Source organism: Chlorocebus sabaeus, chromosome 13 (genome assembly GCF_047675955.1).
Source record: "Chlorocebus sabaeus isolate Y175 chromosome 13, mChlSab1.0.hap1, whole genome shotgun sequence".
In the NCBI taxonomy this organism is placed as follows: Eukaryota; Metazoa; Chordata; class Mammalia; order Primates; family Cercopithecidae; genus Chlorocebus; species Chlorocebus sabaeus.
Window position 1 is genome coordinate 3,376,013 of NC_132916.1, and position 22,420 is coordinate 3,398,432.

General features: G+C 46.3%; 2 long non-coding RNA genes across 2 annotated transcripts; both read right to left on the reverse strand.

Moving 5' to 3' along the window:
* Positions 1–1,520: 1,520 nt before the first annotated feature.
* LOC140713226 (uncharacterized) lies at positions 1,521–6,726 on the reverse strand. Its single transcript, XR_012095117.1, has 3 exons — positions 6,647–6,726; positions 3,084–3,130; positions 1,521–1,916 (listed from the first exon to the last, which is right to left on the reverse strand). It is a non-coding gene; the product is annotated as an uncharacterized lncRNA (long non-coding RNA).
* Positions 6,727–11,179: 4,453 nt separating this feature from the next.
* Positions 11,180–22,194, reverse strand: LOC140713227 (uncharacterized). The gene is made up of 4 exons (XR_012095118.1): positions 22,097–22,194; positions 18,260–18,384; positions 17,654–17,735; positions 11,180–11,450 (listed from the first exon to the last, which is right to left on the reverse strand). It is a non-coding gene; the product is annotated as an uncharacterized lncRNA (long non-coding RNA).
* Between the last annotated feature and the right edge of the window lie 226 nt (positions 22,195–22,420).

Below are 22,420 nucleotides of genomic sequence, written 5' to 3' on the forward strand. Positions count from 1 at the left end.
CCTGCCCGCCCTGCACCACCCCACCCATAGCCTGGCGCACGGCTATCTGAGGTCTCAGAGGGATGAGTTCCCCCAAAAGGAAGAGGAAGAAAAGAGGGGAGTTTGAATTAGAATAAGCCACTCCACACACAGCGGCCAGCTCTTCCTCCTTCACCTAGTGTCCTGAAGGCCTGCACCTGCCCTGACCAAGAACTTGAGGACCCCCTCCCTCCCCGACGCCATGAGGAGCAGCCCCTCCCAAGCCCCTGAGCCCCTGGGGCATGCGGAGCCCTGAAGGAGGGGTGCCCAGATGTCCACTTCATCTTGCATTGCATTCAAGTAGACCCTACTTCTCTCTGGGGTTAGTTTTAACATTTTAATTTAATTTTGATTTTTAGCTGGACTTTCTTTAAAAGAGAATGTAAATATTGAAATACAATTCTATGAAAATGCTTTTGGCCTGGGAAATCCCAAATCTCAAGACTTGGCCGTTTTAACGTGGGGCATGAGCAGAATCGGAGTTCTTCAGAACCAGCCGTGAGCCCAGCGCCCCAGTGCAGGAGTCTGCCCGGGTGCCCAGGGCAGCTGCCTTGGTGCAGTGCTTGCCTCAGGTGCAGAGGGAGCCAGAGGGAGAAAGATCCATGGGGTAAGGGAAAGGTCATCACATTCTCATTCAATCGCTTCCTTTTCATAATTTGAATGGAAACTTGATTGTGGGCAAAGACTTAGTTTCTATATGTCCTAAATTTCTTTTCCCTCTGGAAAGCTGTAATGACTTAATCGGCTCCGTTGTGCTGTAGAATCTACTCGCGTACATCCGGAGACACAGATTGTGTGGGGACACTCGGTTCCACTGAAAAGCCCTGGTGGGGCAGTGGCTGTGTGCTCTGGGTCGGACGCACAGCTGGCATAGCCCTCCACGAGGAGCCACATCCTTGTTCCTGCCAGGCCCGGGAGTCCTTGCTGGCCCTGAAAGCCGGGTGCCTGCTCTGCGCCTACTGCATGGGGCCAGCCTCTTCTGTCCTGAAAATTTCCCAGGACACAGGCAGCCCCTCTCCTGCTCTTTTAAATCCTCTCCAAAGACGGAGACGAGTGGAAGTGGAGATTTGATCTGGAATCCCTTTACCCTCATGTTGTGCGGCAGAAATGCAGACACAGCACCCTGGGGAAGGAAGAAATAAGTGCAGGGGGCGCTGAATGCTAGTTTCAGGAAAACTCCCAAAGCTTTTGTCAAAGGTGCTGCACAAAGTAGCCATGGGCAAAACTGGAAAACCCATTTCTTAGATCTCCCACCCCTCAACTCTTGTTCTCTACAATTTCTATAATTACTCCAGGTGTCTGGCATTAACTAATCATGAAACAAAAGTGTTGTGATAAACAATACAGCGTTTTAGCTTTCTCAGGGGATATCTGTACTTAAGAAAAATTAATAGTTTAAACCCAAGGAAAAATGCCTATGATAGAAGTTCCAAGGTTAATATATATATACACACACACACACACACATATATATGGATATATGTATCCATCCATTCATCCAATTCAATTAATATTGTATTTATTGAGCTACTATTTTCTTCCAGGAACTCATGTAGTTACAGTAGCAAAACAATTTCTGCCTCTGTGGAGCTTTCACTCTAGCTAAGTACCTTTTTAAAAAGCAGTTTACAAAGCAATTTCACATTCAGCATTTTATGAGAACCTCATAACAAATCTTCCAGAAGCCTGGTATATTAGTCAGCAATTGTCATAATAATGCTAAGTAACAAGTCATCCCAAAACTCAGTGGTGTATAGGACCATGCCTGTTTCTCACTCTCAGGATCTCTAGGTCACTAGTGGCTCAGCTGATCCACGCAGGTTCATCTGGGTCGGGTGGTGTCTTGGCTTCAGACTGTGAGCTGAATCCTGGTCTGTCACACGTATGTTATTCTGGGGCTGAAGGAGCATAGCTGCTTGGGTCATCTTATTTTCTTGAAGGACCATCCACACGCAAGAGAGTTAGCAAAAGCATGCAGGGACCCAGAGCTGGCGCATGGATACTTCTGCCCACATTCCACTAGCAAGGCAAGTCCCACGGCCATGGCTAGTATCAATGGTGGGGATACAGAATCTTAGGTTGTGGGGAGGACTCTGCACGTCACATGGCATGGGTGGATGTGCAACCCTTTCTAAGGGGTTGGAAGAATTGAGATCAATAATCTAATTGATCACACCTGGAAAAGTAGCACCATCCCTGCTTCACAGATGGGGAAGCTGAGTTTCAGAGAGAAATGATTTGTTCAAGTGTGCATGGTTATTATTGTTGGAGACAGGCCTTACGGCTTCCAGCTCAGTGCTGTTTCTTCATTGTGCTATTTCAGCTAAGCACCTACCTTGAAGGGGTAGAAGGTATCACCTGGGTGTCTTTCATTCACACCAAATAGGCTAGCCTGTTCTGCCATCTAGAAAGCTTGTCCTGGCATTGTGGGTTCTAGAAAGTCTGCTTCAAGCTAACAAAGTTGATGCCAACAGTACTTGTTTCTTCCAACCTGTGGCTACTTGGAACCTTCGCCTCACCGCACCTCTGTGAATCACTTAATTGCTGCATATCCAGGAGGTGGAGGTAATAAGGGACTTGGGCCCCATGGAGAATAGGATTTTTTTTTTTTTTTTTGAGACAGAGTTTCATTCTTATTGACCAGTGCAATGGCATGGTCTTGGCTCACTGCAACCTCCACCTCCCAGGTTCAAGTTATTCTCCTGCCTCAGCTTCCAAGTAGCTGAGATTACAGGCACCTGCCACCAACCCAGCTAACTTTTTGTTGTATTTTTAGGAGGGACCAGTTTTACCATGTTGGCCAGGCTGGTCTCAAACTCCTGACCTCAGGTGATCCACCTGCCTCAGCCTCCCAAAGTGCTGGGATTACAGGCGTGAGCCACTGTGCCTGCCTGGAGAATAGGAATTTTTTATCAATCCCAGCTCCACCTCATCCCCAGGGCAGGATGGTAGAAATGGGAGTAAAAACTAGAGACCCAAACATTCTAACACATTTGTTCATTGAAAGACAAGCTGAAAGCCAAAATGAGGTGCTCGTGTTGCTAAAATGAAGCCCGGCTACCCACATTATTTTTCTTCATGCTGTAATCCTTTAGGAACAGATCCAGGGCATCTGTCAAGAGACATGAAAACACAGCAGGCTTGAGGAACTTATGACTGCCTCATTTTTTCATTAAGTGTTTATCTTCCAACAGCCACATTGATACATTGGGTCTCTAGAGGAAGGGGAAAGGTGTTTCTGCCATGTTGATGAAAAAGCCAAACTCTGTAAAATATATAAAAAGGTTTATTCTTAGCCAGCATGAATGACTATGGCCTGGATAGAGTCTCAAGAGGTCCTGAGAAGGTGTGCCCAAGGTGGTCAGGCTGCAGTTTGGTTTTATACATTTAGAGAGGCAGGAGTTACCAGCAAGGACATAAATCAATACATGGAAGGTTTAGTCTAAAGAGGTGGGATATCTTGAAGCGTGTGAATTCAAAGGTTTTCCTGATTGGCAATTGGTTGAAAGATTAAGCTTTGTCTAAAGATTTAAGAAGTCCGTTGAAATGCTTGAGCAAGAAAAGTGGGGTGTGGGGGGTGGTTGTAGAAGCCAAGGTTCTTGCTATGTAGATGAAGTCTCACAAGGGGCAGCTCTCAGAGCACTATACCAGAGTCAGGTTGGAATCTGGCATCTTATTACTACTACGAGTGGGTGTTCTCAGTCTGATGGTCTCTATTTTCATGTCAATATTGGTCAGTTGTTTCAAAACTTCAAAAGTGGTGAGGGAGGCATAACAAGGTGTGTCTGACTCCCCTTCCCATCATGGCCAGGAATTCAGTGTTTCAGGTTTCTGTAGGGTCCCTTGGGCACAGATGGGGCTCCATTCAGGCAGTTGAGAGGCTTAGATTTTACTTTTTGTTTCTAGCATCTTATTTTCCTGCCCTGGGCTCAGAGATCTCCCTTTGTCTGCCTTCTGCTTGCTGCTGGTTGAGAGACACAGCACAGGTCTCTGATTGCATAGACACTATTTTCCAAGACAGAATTATCTAGTCTTTACACAGGGGATTACATTTAGCTACACTTCAAGTATTTTCCTTCCTCCCTCCCTCCCTTCCACCCTCATTTCCTGCTTTTATCAGATGAGCCTGTCAGGCTGAATTCTGAATACTTGTCAAGATCTTTTCTGTTACATTGCTAATGATGAGCAACTTTAAAGATGCCTTTAAATGTAAATCCATCCGAGCTAATGAGGAAGATCTGACCCGTCTGTTCTCCCAGCACATTTTCAGCCTCAGAAGGGAAGCCAAAAATACCACTTTAAAAACTGCAACAAGACCCAGAAGCCTGTTGGAATCAGGTTTCTTTGGAAGCAGTGAGCTTCAGGCATATGTACTATGCAGGCACAGTACCCAAGGCTCAGCTCACAGGGAGGGCAGACCAGCACCCCTCCTCCATCAGCAGCCCTGCACGAAGGAATTAAAATAATTAGCATATTGAAAAGCTTTCATTCTAATTTCAACTCAGTCGACTTTCACATTTACCTTTTAAATATGGTTATTACCTGATCAGATCATTGCAAGGGGTCACATTTTAGGCCTCTATGTTTTTCCTTTGTAGGTTGGCAAATGCACTGAGTTACATTTTATTTTTTTTGTAGGAAGACATACAAGGGGACTTCAAAAAATTTATGGAAAATACATATTATAAAAAAATAGTGCATGGAAGGCCGGGCGCGGTGTCTCACACCTGTAATCCCAGCACTTTGGGAGGTCGAGGCGGGCGGATCACGAGGTCAGGAGATCGAGACCATCCTGGCTAACATGGTGAAACCCCGTCTCTACTAAAAATACAAAAAAAATTAGCTGGGCATGGTGGTGGGCGCCTGTGGTCCCAGCTACTCAGGAGGCTGAGGCAGGAGAATGGCACGAACCCAGGAGACGGAGGTTGCAGTCAGCTGAGATCACGCCACTGCACTCCAGCCTGGGTGACAGAGTGAGACTCTGTCTCAAAAAAAAAAAAAAAAAAAAAAAATACTGCATGGATATCAACTTTTTTTGCACAAAAATAAATTCACACTAATTTTAACATGTCTGAACAGGATCTAGTTTGAAGTACTGAGAAGGATAAGACATCAGTTTGAAAAAAGCCTCTATCAGAGCAACATGAATTCTGCTAAAATGAGAGCAAGAAAAAACATTAAATTTATGGTGAAGCTTGGGTGGAATAATGGTGATATCATTAATGCTTTATAAAAAGTTTATGGGGACAATCCCCCAGAGAAATTGGCGGGTTACAAATGGACAACTCATTTTAAGAAGGTATGGGTTTTGGAGGCAAAATACATTTCTCATTTGGGTTTGTTACTCTGGGCCATTTATCGAGTGACTCGAAAGGCTGCCAGTTTTGAGTGTGGTCGAGAACAGGAGAAGGCTCTGCAATAGGTCCAGGCTGCTGTGCAAGCTGCTCTGCTACTTGGGCCATGTGACCCCGCAGATCCAATGGTGCTTGACGTGTCAGTGGCAGACAGGGATGCTGTTAGAGCCTTTGGCAGCCTCCTGTAGGTGAATCACAGTGGTGGTCTCTAGGATTTTGGAACAGGGCCCTGCCATCTTCTGCAGATAACTACTCTCCTTTTGAGAGACGGCTATTGGCCTGGTACTGGGCTTCGGTGGAAACTGAACGTTTGACTGTGGGTCATCAAGTCACCATGCGACCTGAACTGTCTGTTGTGAACTGGGTGCTTTCTGACCCATCGCCATAAAGTGGGTCGTGCACAGCAGTGTTCCAGCATCCAGTGGAAGGGGTATATATGTGATCGGGCTCAAGCAGGTCCTGAAGGCACAAGTAAGTTAAACGAGGAAGTGGCTCAAATGCCCATGGTCTCCACTCCTGCCACCTGCCTTCTCTCCCCAGCCTGCACCAATGGCCTCATGGGGAGTTCCCTGTGAGCAGTTGACAGAGGAAGAGAAGACGAGGGCCTGGTTCACAGATGGTTCTGGACGATATGCAGGCACCACCCAAAGTGGACAGTTGCAGCACTGTGGCCCCTCTCTAGGACATCCCTGAAAGACAGCAGTGAAATGAAATCTTCCCAGTGGGCAGAACATTTCTGGGGTCCTTCTGATCCTACCCCACAGATGACTCCTGGGAAAGGCTGATTAATCAGCTGGGTCCAGACTTCTGAAGTCTGAAATACGATGATTTGAAGTCAAGCATGGGATTAGAACAGTGGTTATCAGCCATGGAGGTAACTGCGCCCATCTCAGGTTCTGGGAAAGGAAGGGAATCACTCATCCCTGACGGCTGCCCCTGGGCAGAGGCTGTAAGAGCTTGTGTTCTCTGGGCCACACTGCTAAGATCAATAACATGTGTGGACACAGGGCAGGGCCTGTGGGGTTTTTCACTTACTCTCCACCACTGACAGCCTGAGTTCCGTGTCTGAAGACTGTGTGTCACCCTCCCTGAGTCTGAAGAGCCTTGCGCCAGGTTCACAGGCTCCTGGAGACACTGAAGTCTTACCTGGTCTCCAAGCCACTGAGCTTGAGCCCCATTGCCCGTTAGCAAATCGAAGTGGGAAACAAAGATGGCTGCTGGGGGACTTGGGCAAACGCCCTGTTTCTGTCCAGCGTAGTCAGGCGATCACGCACAGTGGCGACTTTCTTTGCCTTAATCAGTCAGTGGAGCCATCGCTGACGTTCTTGCCTTTTCTTTCTTGCAGGACGTTGACAAAGGAACGCACGCTGACACTCCCACATGAACAGCTGGCTGCTTCCCAGCGTTCTACAGGAGAGCTACCGGCTTCTAGGCAACGCTGCATGTGCTCCGTGGGGGAGTCCTGACCACTTCTGGAGGTTCCAAGGTCAAAGAAAGGCATTCCGAATGCAACGGATTTGATCTTGGAAAGCTGCTTTGAAGATAGGGTAGTTATTCTCTATTGTTCACTTTAAGGCAAACAATGTATACATTTTTCCGTGTCAGGCTCCTCTGAAGTTAGTGAAATTATAAGCTTAGTTTGCTCCCATCTCCTGTTCTGCCCTGCTGGTTTGTGATTGAGCGTCACTGAATTGCCATCAGAAGTCCAGTCCCAACTGCGTGTGTGAGGCCGGGCAGGGAGGTGAGAGGTGGCCTCTCGGACACACTCTGCCATGGGCCGGAAGCAGGACCCTCTTTGTGATGATCTCTGAGAGCCAAGGAGAGACTCCAACACCACCCTTTCGCCTGGTGCTTGTCCATAACTAAGTGTCAGGAGCCTCCTCCACAGGCATTTTCTCTGCTCATTCTCCTGGCAATCCTGTGAAGGAGACGTTTTCCCCATTCTACAGGAGAGGACTCTGAGGTTCAGTAAACTCAAGTCAGAGAAAGCATGAGGTTGGACTTCGCTGCCTGACCCGCGTCGGGATGTAGGCTGCTGCTAGAGCTGTGTGGCTTTGGGTACCTGGCCTGGGTGCTATGTGTTCACCAAACACACTTCCCTTCCATCCTGGGTGCAAGGTGAGCTCCAATCGCAGCATCTCCCTGTAGGGCTCAGCAATAGAAACGAGGAGTGGGGCCCTGCACTCCATGCAGGGTGGATCCAGAACCTTCTGAGGACTTGAAGCCCTCGGAGGTAGACAGGATGGGGAGACACAGAGATGGCCCAGGAATGACCTCATGGGAAGTGGCTTATCCACCAGGAACTGTGGTGCTGAACTTTTTCTAAGCGAAAGTGAACTTCTCTTGGATTAAGCCCCTGAAGATTGGGCTTTAACACCTGTTGTGTTAGCTGTACTCACACAAACCAGGGCTCCTTACTCAGCGCTCGGGAGCCTCGGCATTCTCATCTTTAAAGCAGGAGGAGTCGTGATACTTGCCTTGAGGCATTTGAGCAAAGTTAAATGACCTGAACTATTTGGGTGCTTCTTGACCAATGTCTGACCTTGGGAGGTGCTGGATGAATTTTTATTTTTCTACTTTAAGTCAGCCTTTCTACCTTGTTGCTCTTCTCAGCTGCCTTTCTCTGAGCCTTCTTCATCACTCTGTTCATTTGTGTGAGATAAAGATCATTACAACTGCCCTAATATTTCAGTGCAAGAAGCGCCGAGACCTGACATTGCTCTACCCCGCCTCCTGCCATGATCATTCTTTTGTAGCAATATTCCTTCAGCTACATTCTGTGCAGTGAGTGGAAGAAGAGTCAGAACACCAGGGCGGCTGAGCCTGTCGATCAGGCCTCCACTAATGACAGACGTACTGAGTCCCACAATCATTAGGAGGACGAAGTATCTCCCTGGCTGGACCCTAACTGCAGTCACACTCTAAGAGCTCATCATTCTACGCGTCTGCCAGTGCGCGTTCAGTCAGAGACAAGCTATGGCACCGGCTCCCGGAAGCACAGGAGGACTCCTACCAGGGACAGAAGCCACACGGGTGGCCTGAGCGGCTGTGCATAGCCTTTGCTTCTGAGATGTGCTGGGAGCAGGTATCTCCGCAGGCCCAGGTCCCTCTGGCAGCCCTCAGAGCAGGGCCCTCTTCAACAAGGTGATAGCAGAAGGGAAGAAACACAGAGGTCTGTCTCAGAGATGAGAGCAACCCCGAAGCTGGGTGCCCCCTTTCAAGGGAGAAACGTGGGGTTTCGCATCAGGAACCTGTTGAGGAAGTTCTCATCAGACCCAGCAACACACCCAGGACCAAACCCCGTCAGTGATGACTAAAAAATGTGTGTGGGGGCTGGGCACAGTGGTTCATGCCTATCAATCCAGCACTTTCGGAGGCCAAGGAGTGAGGCTCACTCTAACTCAGGAGTTGGAGACCAGCCTAGGCAGCACAGTGAGAACCTATTTCTACAAAATAATAATAACAATAATAATAATAAAGCCAGGTACAGTGTTGCATGCCTGTAGTCCAAGCTACTTGGGAGGCTGAGGTGGAAGGATCTCTTGAGCCCAGGAGGTTGAGGCTGCAGTGAACCATGATTGCACCACTGCACTCTAGCCTGTCTGACACGGGGAGACCCTGTGAAAGAAAGAAGAGAATGAGAGAGAGGAGAGAGAGAGAGAGACAGAGAGAGAAATACAGAGAGAAAGAGAGAGAGAGAAAGACAGAGAGAGGAAGAAAGGAGAGAGAGAAAGACAGAGAGAGGAAGAAAGGAGAGAGAGAAAGAAAACACTTTTTCCTAAATTAAAATAAGTGTATGTGTACATATATGCACCAGTCACACACACACACACACACACACACGCACACACACACTTTCATTAATCACTCTCTGTGCGGCAGGCACTTGCTGTCTAGTTTCTGCCACCTTCTCGGTACACACAACCATAAGCCTGTCTGAGGTGAAAACTTTAATCAGCCTCAGTGTCTGGTCCCAGGTTCCATAGCCAGTAGCCGGGGAAGCCACAGGCTGAAGCTGGGCCTGACCACTAGGCCAATGGTGACTACCAAGTTACATGGCCCAAAGGGTCATGTCCAGCTCTGGATAAAGTTGTCTAGTTAGTTCAGGTTTCATGGCGGGGCGGAGAGGACCCCGACCGTCCAACACTCGTTGCTGTCTCCCCGGTTGGCTGTGGCCTGAAACTGCCGGGATTCAGTCAACACTGTTGCCATCTAGCATCAGCCATTCAGGGTGTGGGTACCCATGGGAGGGCCTCAGCTGGGACAAAGGTCCACTTCTGTCTAATCAGTGTAACTTTGAAAACAACCCTTTTGTGCAGGGACAGAGTAAACAAACTTCAAAAGTGAAATTGCAGCAATTGAAGATTTTGAAGGGTGACACTTTTACCTGGTGGCCCACTGGGACCAGGACGAGGCGGCAGGAGGGGCCCGATGTGTGACTGAGAGGAATGTGTGAGTGGCCCTGCATTTGAGTTTTGCCCTGGGCCCCTAAATTCTGCAGCTGGCCCTGCTAGAGAGCTGAGAAGTTAGAACACAGGACACCTGCCTAGAGGCCGCATAGAGGTCGGGGTTGGGGGTTTGTGTTGATGTTGACGCTGGAGAGGTATATGAGGCCTGTCTTAACCCCACTTTCTGTCATGGCCTGAACCAGTCTTTTAGGTTAAATTTTAAGAGTGTCCTGGCCAAGGAGGAAATCCATTCAGATGGTTGTGAGATGGGATTTTTCCTTTGACCTTGACCCCCTTTGTGGGGAAGAAACTGTAGTGGCTCATTTCACTCAGCGTACAGTCCATGGACAGCTAAGTGTTCAAAGCCCAGCAAAGGGTCAGGGTCACAACCTTCTGCACTTGCCCTTTTTGACACCCAAGTTCTTGTTCAGTGTCGGGAAGAATCAGGTCACACAGACTGAATGATGACAAAGGCAGAACTGGAAAGGGGATGGTGCGGAAAGAAGGTGATCTTGCCCTGAAGCCCCACCATCCCCGGCTGGGCTCCCCACGGAAAACGACAGCATCTGAAGTTAGCGCTGTCTATCTGCAGTCTCTGCCACTCAGCCGCTTGCATCCTCACCACTCAGCAGCTGGCATCTCTGACTGCTTGCCTCAGCAGCTTCTGTGCTCTGCCAGCTGAAGTCTTTTTATGGGCACAGGATAGGAAACAAGGAGGGCCAAAAAGGCAAACGAGTCAGCTGTTTTCACTTAGGGCCAAGGTTCTAGGCTTGAAGGCGGAGTTTAGTCGGGAACCCATCCATTCCGTATCCATTGGGGGACCTTAGAAATGTATTTTTGGTTTACAGGCTAGTCTGCCTGTGGAGCCCTTTGTGACTGCCCAGGTAAGCCCCTAACGCTAACTTGCCCCTCTCTACTGCCTCCTTCTAACCCAGGCGACATCAATCACTTACTCTTTCTCCTCTTTGCTCTGGTCTCGGGGAAGCAGGTCCTTTCACTCCTTTCCTTCCCGGGCTTGTGCACGCTGGGTCTGGCCCCGTCTCACTGTGACTGCTCATCTTTTCGGGCACCAGAGCAAAGAGGAAGCAGGACTCAGGCCGCCGACTCCTAACTCCAGGTGAAGCCCACCCTGAGCTCAGGAGCAGAGCTGCCTCCATTGGGTGTGGAGAGACGGAGCCTCCTCCCGAGCCGGGCCTCCTCATTGGCCCACGGGAGCTGCTGTGGCTCTGATCCCTGTACCTGGCTCTGTCGACTGGAATAGTCAGTGGGCAGCCAGCACGCCTTTGGGTGCCATATGTGGTGAGATCCTATCCTGACTTGACATTTTAAAAGGTTGTCAATAAAAAGAGCCAAACTCTGTAAAATATTGGAGGAGATTTATTCTGAGCCAAACGTGAGTGACCATGGCCCGTGACACAGTCCTCAGGAGACCCAGAGAACATGTGGCCCAGGTGGTCAGGGCACAGCTAGGCTTCATGTATTCTATGGGGCATAAGGCATCAGTCAGTACATTTCAGGTGTACATCAGTTCAGACTGGAAAGGTGGGACAACTGGAAGCAGGGGCTTCCAGGTCACAGGTGGATTCACAGATTTTCTGGCTGGCAGTTGGTTGAGAGTTCATCTAAAGACCTGGAACCAATAGAAAGGAAATGTCTGGGTTAGGACAAGCGGTTGTGGAGACCAAGGTCCTTACTAAGCTGATGCAGCCTCCAGGTGGCTTAGAGAGAATCGATGGTAAATGTTTCTTATCAGACTTAAAAGGTGCCAGAAACTTAGTGGACTCTGTCCTGGATCAGGAGAAAGGTCTGGAAAGGGAACAGGATTCTCTACAGTATGGACCCTTTTCCCACAAGAAACAGCTTTGCAGGGACATTTCAAGATATGGCCAAGAAACATATTTAGGGCTAAAATATTTTTATTTTCTTCCTTATCTGTCATGTGAAGTTATGCCAGAGTCAGGTCGGAAAGAGCCGCATTACACAGGGTAGGGCCCCTCTGCTGAGACTTTGCGGTTTGTAGGGCGACCTCCCCAGGCCCCTTAGGTAGGAATCTGGGCAGGACAAGAAAAAGGTCAAAATTTAGTCCTCAAGGCACAGACTTATGTTCTTGACCCTCCTTCCATCTGGCGGTACATTCAGGTTAACAGAAAAATCCTGTGTATTCCACAGTCAGTCTGTCCTCCCTCCTCCTGGCTAAAGGGTTCTAGGTGTGTGTGGGATACACCGGGGATGGTTATTCCTTCCGGGAGCTTCATTCTGTTTCTCCCCCTTCTGATGTCCAAATTCCTGCCTCGCACACTGGGGTCTTTTGCTCCGTCCTTCACACATTAACACAAGGCCTAGATGCAGAAGGCTGATTCCTGTTAGTGCCTGTGATGGCAGCAGCAGGCCATCTGGTTCGGCCTGGCCACGGCCCTGGTGCAGGCTGCTGCAGGGAGGCGCAGGGAAGAGGTGGACAGCCCCCTCCCTCCACCCGCTGCCCTGGGGGCCGCCAGGGTGGAGCTAGGCCGGGTCCAGTTCGCCCACTGGCAGGACAGCAGTGCAGTGGGGGAGTAGCTCCTCCGGGCAGAAAGGGGCCTGATGAGGAGCTGGGTCGCACTTCAGGGATCCGGGGCAGGAAGTGATAGTCACACCTGCTTAGGGGACTTGGCCAGCTGGGCAGCCACTGTGCCCACCCCACGGAGGGTGCCGGGTTCTCGGGCCGTGGGGGAGGCTCTGCGTGGGGGCTGCCCAGACCTTATCCCTGGAGTCTGCCTGGCGTCGGGGTGACTGCCAAACCCGTCATTCCCGACGGAGGAGCCTGGGGCCCACGATGCACTCTGCCCTGGGCCACCCTTGAGTACTGGGCAACAGGGAGCTCGTGGCCATGTTGCCCCTGCCCTGGATGCTGGCCTGGGCCCAGCAAGGATTCGGAGCCCCTGCCTCAGGCTGCAAGGGGTCACAGTTGGGGTTGTGTGCTCCACGGAATGGATGGGAGCCAGTAGCAGGCAGCAGCACCCCCAGTCTGTCCCACGCGTCTGCAGCTGTCCAAGTTGGGGCGGTAGACACAGCCTCTGTTTGCTCTTGGAGGGCTGAGAATAGGCTGGAGCCCTGCATGCTTCTAGGTGCCGCGGCACGCGCGGAAGCCGCCCGAACCCGGGCTGCAGACCGGGGCCTCCAGCTCGATGGAGTAGGGAGGAGCCCCCACCCTGCGCGCCTGCAGTCACCCAAATCTGCCGCTGCAGCCTCTGGCATCCCTGCAGTCTTGGGAGCAGGGAAGGCCCCGCCTGCCCTTGCAGGCTTGGAAGTGCCTGCTCCCGCTGCCTGGGTCCTCCCTGGTGTGGGCCCGGGCTCTGATCTTCGCACAAAATCAGGGCAAGCCCTGACACCATGAATGGCAAGGTTGTGAGACCCAAGCAGTTTAGCTGACCTGCTCAAGGACACACGCTGTGCACAGTGGTTGAGCCTGCTCCTGCCACATCCAGGAGACCTCAGAGTCCTCCTGACCCCAGCTGTGCTGTGCTCCTCCTTCCGCTGTGGGTCCAAGGCATGGTTTATACCAGGATTCCTCCATGTTTGGGAAACCTTCAGGGGGCACCACTGATGTTATTTCTCCTCTTTTTCTCAAGGTTTAGCAAAAAGTTCCATCCATGGGTAGCATTCTTTAGAATTTAGACTTGTCAATGATCAGCAAGAATTTAGACTTTGTCAATCTGAAGAAAATGATTATAAATTCCATACAGTGTTCCGGCCGGGTGCGGTGGCTCACGCCTGTAATGCCAGCACTTTGGGAGGCCGAGGCAGGTAGATCACGAGGTCAGGACTTCAAGACCAGCCTGGCCAAGGTAGTGAAACCCCGTCTCTACTAAAAATACAAAACAAACAAACAAACAAACAAAAAACATTAGCCGGGCTTGGTGGCAGGACCTGTAATCCCTGCTATTCTGGAGGCTGAGGCAGAGAATTGCTTAAGTCTGGAGGGGCGGAGGTTACAGTGAGCCAAGATCGCGCCACTGCACTCCAGCCTGGGCGACAGAGAGAGACTCTGTCTCAAAACAAAAACAAAAACAAACAAACAAAAATCCATACAGTGTTTCAGGACTATCTGACAAGCAAGAACACTAATAACTTAGTTCATTAGATACCTTCCAGCAACAGGGTGCTGCTATATCAGGGCTGCAAGTCTCTAGACTGATTATCTGCAAATGCAGCCATCTGCTTCCTGCTGTGACACTTCATTCCTCTGCCCCGGCTGCACTGCAGACAGACGCTGCGGAGACCTCGCCTTCTCAGGGCGGCACTGTGTGGAAGCCAGGACTCACCCGGCTCTGTTCCCACAGGGCGGCAGGTTTTCATTTTAACAGAGTTACAGAATCATCTACACGGATGTCACCCTGAGAGCTGTAATCCCCAGGAAAAGTTGTCATCCATGTGAAGAGCACAGCTTCCTGTGTGATCTGTTTTGATTTGGGTTTTGATTTTTAATTACTTCTAGTGAAAATCTTTTAATGAAAATCTTTCTTCAAATTTTGAAAAGTAGACAGCAACCTGCAACACATGAGCAGATGATCAATAAATAGTCCTTTCACTGAAGAGTGGTGTGAATTCGCTACTTAAGACATACCTATTAGATATGTTTTAAAAAATGTGTTTCAATGGAAAACTATAGCACATAATCTAGACTGTTAATTGTCTTTGAACTATTTTACAATTCTTTGCAAATTGCAGGTAACTGATGGAGATATATAGACATAGATCAATCGATCAATCTATCTATCTATCTATCTATCTATCTATCTATCTATCTATCTATCTGTCTGTCTGTCTATCTATATTCTACCCTGTATAGTAGTGATTTTTACTGGATTCTTTGTCCTGTAAAAAAATTTAAAAAATAAATAAATGAAAAACAGTTTTCTTTCCATGTGCAGTTCATTTAAAAATTCCTTTACTCCATATAAATTTGTATCATTTTCGCTTTTCCTTTAAACTATTTCTGACCTCTGCCTAGTTCCTTCCTAACGTATGTGTAAAATAAAATATTTAACACTTGTGCATTTTAATATCTTGGTGCAAGTCATGATTTTACCTTTTTCTGAAAATTATCTTTCAGATAATATACAGATATAAAGAACATGCTGTATTGTTTAGATTTTTTTAATTTTGCAAGAGACCAGAATTTTATTATTATCCAAATCAATGTTCCTGAGCATTTGGGGAGCAGAAGTTTTAAGGAAATCTTGATGCGTGCGTGGGAAGCCGGTGAGCCGGGAGTGCTGATTGGCCAGGGATGAAATCCCAGGGAGTCAAAGCTGTCTTCTCGCACTGAGTCAGATCCTGGGTGGGGGCCATAAGTCAGATGAGCCAGTGTATCCATCCGGGTGATGTCTGCTGATCCATCACATGCAGGTCTGCAAAATATCTCAAGCACTGATCTCAGGAGCAGTTTAGGGAGGGTCAGAATCTTGTATCCTCCAGCTACAGGACTCCTCAACCGTAATTTCTTATCTTGTGGTTATTATTAGCCCTACAAAGGCAATTTAGTCCTTAGGTGAGAAGGAGGTCTGCTTTGGGAAAGGGCTGTTATCGTCTTTGATTTAAGCTATAAATTAAGTTTCTCCCAAAGTTAATTCAGTCTATGTCCAAGAATAGACAAGGGGCTGGGCGCGGTGGCTTAAGCCTGTAATCCCACCACTTTGGGAGGCCGAGACGGGCGGATCATGAGGTCAGGAGATCGAGACCATCCTGGCTAACACAGTGAAACCCCGTCTCTGCTAAAAAATACAAAAACTAGCCGGGCGTGGTGGTAGGCGCCTGTAGTCCCAGCTACTCGGGAGGCTGAGGCAGGAGAATGGCGTAAACCCAGAAGGTGGAGCTTGCAGTGAGCTGAGATCCGGCCACTGCACTCCAGCCGGGGCGACAGAGCGAGACTCCGTCTCAAAAAAAAAAAAAAAAAAAAAAAAAAATGGACAAGGACAGTTTACAGGATAGAAGCAAGGTGGAGTGAATTAATTCAGATCTCTCTCACTGTCTCCGTCATAATTTTGCAAAGGTGCTTTCAATCCCTCCCTTTGTATTTTAGAACACCTTAATCTTTTTTTTTAATTTTTAAAAATTTTTTAAAATTATACATTAAGTTCTAGGGTCCATGTGCATAACGTGCAGGTGTGTTACATATGTATACTTGTGCCATGTTGGTGTGCTGCACCCATCAACTCGTCAGCACCCATCAACTCGTCATTTCCATCAGGTATAACTCCCAGTGCAATCCTTCCCCCCTTCCCCCTCCCCATAATAGGCCCCGGTGTGTGATGTTCCCCTTCCCGAGTCCAAGTGATCTCGTTGTTCAGTTCCCACCTATGAGTGAGAACATGCAGTGTTTGGTTTTCTGTTCTTGCGATAGTTTGCTGAGAATGATGGTTTCCAGCTGCATCCATGTCCCTACAAAGGACACAAACTCATCCTTTTTTATGGCTGCATAGTATTCCATGGTGTATATGTGCCACATTTTCTTAATCCAATCTGTCACTGATGGACATTTGGGTTGATTCCAAGTCTTTGCTATTGTGAATAGTGCCACAATGAACATACGTGTGTGTGTCTTTATAGCAGCATGATTTATAATCCTTTGGGTATATACCCAGTAATGGGATGGCTGGGTCATATGGTACTTCTAGTTCTAGATCCTTGAGGAACCGCCATACTGTTTTCCACAATGGTTGAACTAGTTTACAATCCCACCAATGGTGTAAAAGTGTTCCTGTTTCTCCACGTCCTCTCCATAGAACACCTCAATCTTAAGGTTAGCCTAGGAAGATGGGAAAAGACCATGGATTGCTCTGGCGTCTTCCTGCTGACAGGGGCATAGTGGGAGTGGGAGTGAACCCTAAGGAGAGAGAAGTGAACCAGTTTGCTGCTGTCTGAGTGACTCCTGCAGGTCTGGCTGGTCTTCCAATTCTTGCGTGGTAAAAGCATTCAGACCGTCATCTATGGTTTCAGTACAGTATTTAACTGAACAGTGTACCATAAGGTAAATAACAAGTCCCAGGATGAGGAGTACAATTCCCAATTTTAAAAGCAATGATTAGAAAGCATGACTTTGGGGACTTCTAACCCACAAAGAATTTAGGATTTAATCCAAACTGCAGAAAAAACTCAGTAACAGCTAACAATAGATGTACTATAGCTTTCTTTTGAAATATAATTTTTCTCCCTTCAGCCCCCATTTTTATTAAAAACAAATCATGATAGAACTGATTTGTTAGCAAAATAAACTTTAGTTTTCTTCTACTTGGCCTGATTATTTGCATAAAGTACAGCAAGAATAATTATTTTTCACTTGGCCTCTTTTTTTTGTTTTTGTTTTTGTTTGTTTGTTTGTTTGTTTTTGAGACAGTCTCGCTCTGTCACCCAGGCTGGAGTGCAGTGGAGTGATCTCTCTGCTCACTGCAACCTCTGCATCCTACGTTCAAGCTATTCTCCTGCCTCAGCCTCCCGAGTAGCTGAGACTACACGTGCCCACCACTACGCCCACTAATTTTTTGTATTTTTAGTAGAGATGGGGTTTTACCACGTTGGCCAGGCTAGTCTTGAACTCCTGACCGTGTGATTCACCTGCCTCAGCCTCCCAAAGTGCTGGGATTACAGGCATGAACCATCAAGCCCAGCGACACTTAGGCTCTTTTTAATGGACTTTGATGGAATTCTGTTCCATGAGAAATCTCAGATACGACTTTTTTAAAGCTGAGCCCAGCCATCAGTTTGTACCCTTGAATACCTATGAGTTGGGTAAATTCCTCTCCTCTTGAGGTCCAAAGATAACTTGGGGCTATCTAAGTGACATTCATTATTTACCACAGGTCAGGAACCTTGTACAGGAACTGTGTAGAAGAGGTATAAGGTCAGATTCCCCAGGAGACTTATACCTGATTATAAACTGCCAAAGCAAGACAAAACGTCTGTGTATGATAGACGTCTTAAGATAGCCACTATTAAAACTACAATTGACTAGGAATTTTGGTTACTTCTGTGGCATACAACAATTTTGTATAAAAATTATAATTATTAATAACATACAGTAAATTATATCAGAATTAGAGAAGTTTCCCATAATTTTGGAACACACACTAATAACATATCTATACAAATACGGTCCAAAGAAAACCAAACACCATTCACTCTTCTATTTGAAAGTTTTTTCTCTATTCTAATGTCACAATCTCCAGAGTTATTAATCAGAAACCTGCATTGAAGAGCACCTGTTAAATTTTATAGCTGATTATACAACCATCTTAAAGAGGACTGGCCAGGTGCAGTGGCTCACACTTGTAATCTCAGCACTTTGGGGGACCGAGGTGAGTGGATTACCTGAGGTCAGGAGTTTGAGACCAGCCTAGGCAACATGGTGAAACCCCGTCTCTACTAATAATACAAAAATTAGCCGAGCATGGTGGTGGGCACCTGTAATCCCAGCTGCTCGGGAGGCTGAGGCAGGAGAATTGCTTGAACCCAGCAGGCAGAGAGGTTGCAGTCAGCCGAGATCATGCCATTGTACTCCAGCCTCAGCGACAAGAGCGAAACTCCATCTCAAAAAAAAAAAAAAAAAAGGACCAAAATGAGACAACAATTGTCTGTGGACGACAAAAACATTTTAGGGCAGCCACAGTTAAAGACACAATTGGCAAGGGAATCTGTTACCTCTGTGGCACACAGTCATTTAACATAATAATTATAATTATTACTGATAACATATACTAAGTCATATTAGAATTATAGGAGTTTTACATAATTTTGAAATATATGTCAATAACATATTTACGCAAATATAGCCCAAAGAAAGCCAAACACCATTTCATATTCGACAATGCTTTCTGTATGATTTTTATACCAGATAAACCAAATGTCATTTTTGGACTTTGAAGAACCTAATATCTAAAAGTTAGGTTAAAAAGAGACATAATTTATAATTTGGTTTTGGAAAGTATGTCAAATATCAAAGGTTTAAAACACTGGATATCACGAAATAGCATCCCAGGTCACCATAAGTCATTCATTTGGCCAAAATGATAACTCCAAAAATTTTAAAAAGGAAAAATCTTTACTCAGATAGAGGAGACTTAGCTTTCCAAACAAGACCCAATGAAGATAGCATGAGGCCAACTGAGTCTGTCTTTTCTCTCTCCTCCCCTTTTTCCCTGCCATTTACCTAAAAGAGGAAATAAAACCCTTTCATTATCCTTTAATATTACATAAAAATCGTCTTCAAAAGAGAAAACCAAATTTCATGTTTGCATTAGTGCATCTTTAATGCTAAAGCTAGTTTTTAAATAAAATTTTATGTATCTATCCAGTTTTAATTAGTTTGACCATAAGGTAAGATTTTCATGAACTTTCTAGAACCCTTTACAATTTTCCATCAAACAGCAGATCAATTTTCTAAGCAAACCCTATTAATCGGACACACGGGCCCAGGCTCTGGCCCCATATCAGTATGATTTTAATGTTTTAACCTATGGAGAAAAGCTAAATAATTTGTTTCAAATCTTAGCCAACTCGTCTATACCACAGATTTTTTTTTTTTTTAAGATCAACCCTTTACAAACCCTTTTCAGTTTGAGTAAACTTTCAGTTTTGTCCCGTTACTCTCTTTTAGTTAACACAATCTTTAAAACCTTCTGAACCAGACAAAAATGACATTCCCTTTAGCAGAAGTCATATTCCCATACCTTCTTAAAATCTTTTACCAAAAACACATTCCCTACACACCATGTATATAGAACTGTTTCTCCAGTGGTCTCAATTTCATGTTACATCGTTAATTCTCAGCAGCTTTTATTTTTAGTGAATACCCTGATAAGTAAATGAGTTTAATTATATACTGGGGTGAAGCCTAAGACATCAGACAGAAGAGAAGATAGGGTCTGACTCTTTTCCTCATAGCTAGGGGCATGGCTCTCCTCAGGTCCCCAGGCCTCCTCTGTAATCTAATGCTCTAAAGTAGGTAAACTGACCAATTTTTCCAAAGGAAACAGTTTGACCTTAAAGCGTTTAGCAAATCTGATATCTGACCTTAATTTAGACCAAATGCCTACATTTTCAAGACATGTTATTTTACCAATAATCTTTCAAACCGTCTTTATTTCCAAAAGATTACTAAAGCCATGTGAACAAAAAGGCATTAAAGTTTTTATTTTTCTGACAAAATATTTGATTGACATGCTTATTTTTCTAAGCCAATAATCAGAGCTGTTTTATATATAAACATCACACACACAACACGTATAAACACGCAGACAGAAAGACAGAAGATTTAGCACTTGTCACATTTTTCATTTGCCAGTTTTCTTAATTGGATTACTGACTCCAGGGTGGAGCCCTTGAAGGAACAGAGTCAGGAAAGCATGCATTTCTAGGGCCAAAAAAGCAGGAACAGTTGAAGGCAAAGACAGATCCCCAATGTTAAGGGAGCCCTTTTATACTGGATCCTGAATCCTCAAAAGGAGGAAAATCCTATAGGAGAAGACAGTGCAATGCCTCTATGCACATTTCATGGCAAGGCTGCCCAAAGCCAATCAGTCCATCCCCCACGGGAGCCTCATCTCTCAGTGGAGGGTGGGGACGTTTCCATGCCTTCCGGTGTCCATGAGCTTCTCCGATCCAAGTGTGCAGAGAGTCAAGTATCCCTCCATAACTACTGCTAGCCATCCCCTAAAGTATTTCCTACCTAGTTATTACACATCAAAGCTCCCTCATAATGTGAAGTAATTTCTTAAAACCCCCAGAACTCAAAACTGTCAGATAACACAATGCAAAACAGAACAGAGCTTTTGATTTTGAGAGGGATCTATCAGCTTTTAGTTCCTAGGGTTTCATGAGGAAAAGACAGCTTTTGTCCAAAACAGGGTCTGTGGTGCCTCCGGTTTTTTCTAAGGAGTCCCAGGCTACCAGAAGTTATCTCAGGACCTCTCATGTGTGCATTAAGATTAGAAATACAAAAAATGGAGAAAAATAATGCAGTTGACTGAGAAGAAAAGAAACCTTTTTCCAGAAAAACAAGATCCAAGAACAGAACAACATAAATGCCTTTTAAATATACCTATAGCTTGATTATCCATTTTTAATCAAGCTGACTTTTAACCAGAGTGCTCTTTTTTTTGAGATGGAGTCTCGCTCTGTCGCCCAGGCTGGAGTGCAGTGGCCAGATCTCAGCTCACTGCAAGCTCCGCCTCCCGGGTTCACGCCATTCTCCTGCCTCAGCCTCCCGAGTAGCTGGGACTACAGGCGCTCGCCACCTCGCCAGGCTAATTTTTTTGTATTTTTAGTACAGACGGGGTTTCACCGTGTTAGCCAGGATGGTCTCGATCTCCTGACCTCGTGATCCACCCCTCTCGGCCTCCCAAAGTGCTGGGATTACAGGCTTGAGCCACCGTGCCCGGCCTAGAGTGCTCTTAAAAAAAAAAAAAAAAAAAAAAAAGTTCTTTTAAATTTCTTACTACCCGACTTTAGCCAGACAATATTTCTGGCTTTTGAACTTTACCAAAGGTGCTTCAAAGACATGGTAAGCAGTTTCTTTTTTGCAAGATTTAGAATCTCCCCAAGGTAGTTCAGAGAAAGGAAAATTCAAGAGAGGAAATCAGAAACTCCCTGGGAAAACAAAACAAAACAAAACACAACTCAATAAATGGCAAAATTACACAAATAACAAATCAGAAAGGAATAATTCCAGAAACCAAGAATTGAACCCAGGCCACCATCATCAAAAAGCAAAGCCTTAGCTACTGAGTTACAGCATTGAGCAGTTTTTATTGCTTTGCCCAGAAGGATCCTAGAGAAGCCAATTTCAAGCTTGCCAAGGCTTTTAACTGGTCAAGAAAATTTTTAGGGTTGTGACATGAACTCTAAAATTCCTGTCCAAACCAAGAAGTGTCCACACATGGTCACAAGGTTAAGCTCTTAAGGACACAAAACAAGACAGAGATATTTCATCAGGTATTGGTTTCAGGAACCCACAGCAAAATTTGTAACTGACCAGCCTGCTGGGCTGGCTTGTAATGCAGGCTTATGGGGTCCTAAACCCGCGTTCTATCCTATGATATCCCTCTCTCCATTACAGAAAACAGAAAAAACAAATTCTCAGCACAAAGTACACCAGATTTGCTATAACCTAAGAATAGTCTCACAAATCCCTTGTCTATTAATCAAACTCTTGCAGAGAGACAAATAGTGATGTTTACCATTTACACAGACAGAGAAAGAGAGAGGGAGAGACCAGAAACTTGGTTAGTAAGAACTTCTTACCCTTTTTGTTGGCATACCAGGTTTCCAGGCTCCCTTTCTCTGCAGCTTCCAGAAGAATGGAGCAGCTCTGATGACCCTGCTTGCTTGTGCCCTGGCTGTGGGGTTCAAACCACTTTACAAGAGAAAATCACCCCTTTGTGTTTTATGGAACCATAGATAAGATTCGTGATTTGCAAGATGCTGCCCAACGGGCTGCGTGGGGAACCCAGTTAACATTTTCCATCCCAGCAAAATATACGTGACAAAACCAACATCGGTCACCTCATTCAGCACCCAGTATCAGCCTGGCAAACCCCAAGCTTTCTCCCGTTGGTGCCTGTTGTC